Here is a 2,121-nt window from a genome sequence, read left to right on the forward strand (position 1 = left end):
GTCATCTGCATATTTCAGTTTGTTAGTGAACCTTCCTCTAATACTGATGTCAGGTTCTCTTCATATAGTCCACCTTATTAGATTATTTGTTTAGCATAAATATTGAATGAGTATGATGAAAGAATACAACCTTTCCTGATTTTAAACCATTCTGTGTTCCCTTGTTCATTTAAACATTGATCTATCTATATGTTCCTCATGAGCACAATCAAGTGTTTTGGAATACCCATTTTTCTCAGTCTTATCCATAGCTTTCATCATTCACATGGTTGGAAGCCTTTGCATAGTCAATAAAGCACAAGTAAACATTTTTCTGGTGTTCTCTACTTTCAACCAAGATCCATCTCATGATGGCAATGATATCACTTGTTCCACCTCCTCTTCTTTCTGAGTTCAGCATGAATTTGGCATTTTCCTGTCAAGGTACTGTTGCAACCTTTAAAAGATCATCTTTAGTAAATGTTATTTGCATGTTATATTAATGATATCGTCTGATGATTTCTGTGTAACACTGGGTCATCTCTTTTTGGAATGGGCACAAATATGGACCTCTTCCAATCAGTTGGCCAGGTAGCTGTTTTCCAAATTTCTTGGCGTAGATGAGTGAATGCCTCTATGGCTACATCAGTTTGTTGAATGATTTCAATTTACATTCCATCAACTTGCAGATATACAGAGTAATGGAAAATATTTCAAATCACTTATCTGACAAAAGAGACTATATATTATGGTGCTGTTGCTGTTAAGCAATGTCAAGTGATTCTGAGTCATAGCAACCCTGTATAGGATTTCTGATCAGTGACTGGTGAGTTTGAACCACTGTCCTTAATGTTAGCATTCAGTGCTTATCCTACGGTACCCCACTAGGATTCCTAATACATATTGTGTTATTCTTCTTGTTAAGTGCCTTCGAGTTGGTTCCAACTCACAAAGAATCTGTGTAGGGTTTCTAAAGAGAGGCTGGTAAGCTTGAACCGTGGATCTGGCAGTTCAAACCAACCTTACAATCCAGCACATTAATTCAGAGTGCCACCCAGGATTCTGATATATATTATAGCATATAATCTGTCTCTCTCTCTCTCTATCTATTGTATGTGTGTGTGTGTGTGTGTGTGTGTGTGTGTGTGAATGCTTTCATGGCTATATCAATTTTTTGAATGATTTCAATTTATATTCCATCAATTTGCAGACCTACAGAGTCACGGAAAATATTTCAAATCATATATCTGACAAAAGAGAAATATATATTATGTTGCTGTTATTGTTAAGTGCTGCCACGTGTGTGTGCTCTGGATTGCAAAGTCATTTGGATCACAAGGTCAGCAGTTCAAGCTCACTAGTCACTCCTTGGAAACCTTATACAGGGTTGCTATGGGTTGGAATCTACTCGATGACACTTAATAACAACTATATATCTATATCTATATCTATAGCAGTTAAAAATACATCAGGAGTCCAATAGCTATCTTCAAGGTCAGCAGTTTGAAACTAGCAGTTTTTTTGTGGGAGAAACATTATGCTTACAGATTCTGTAAAGATTTACAACCTCAGAAATGCTATACAGGGTCACTATGAGTCAGAATCGACTCCACAGCACACCACCATCTATATTGTTTTTGTTAAGTGCCTTAGAGAGAATTCCAACCCAGAGTGACCCTGTATAGTGTTTGCAAGGAGTGGCTGGTGGATTCAAACTGACTTTGAGCTCAGTGTATTATCTGGAGGAGCCACGCCAGGTGTGGCGCTGTGGGCTAATGTGCCAGATTGCAAAGTTGTTTGAACTGCAAGATTGGTTGTTCAAGCTCATCAACTGCTCCATGGAAACCCTATAATACAGGGTCGCTATGGGTCAGAATTGACTCAATGGCACTTAACAACAACAACAACAACAACAACGTGTATAGGTGTATATATATATACATATACAACAACAATGTGTATGTGTGTGTATATATATATATATATGCTGTATATTTATATTTATATAGATAAAATGGCTTAAATTAAGAGTATATAATAAAAGTCTTAAATCTGAATGTAAAGTTATTAACCAGGTTACTGACATGGTCTTTTTCTCTTTCCTTATCTAAAACCTTTAATGTTACTTTTAAAGTCTTTGAT

Source organism: Chrysochloris asiatica, unplaced genomic scaffold (assembly GCF_000296735.1).
Source record: "Chrysochloris asiatica unplaced genomic scaffold, ChrAsi1.0 scaffold00068, whole genome shotgun sequence".
NCBI lineage: Eukaryota > Metazoa > Chordata > Mammalia > Afrosoricida > Chrysochloridae > Chrysochloris > Chrysochloris asiatica.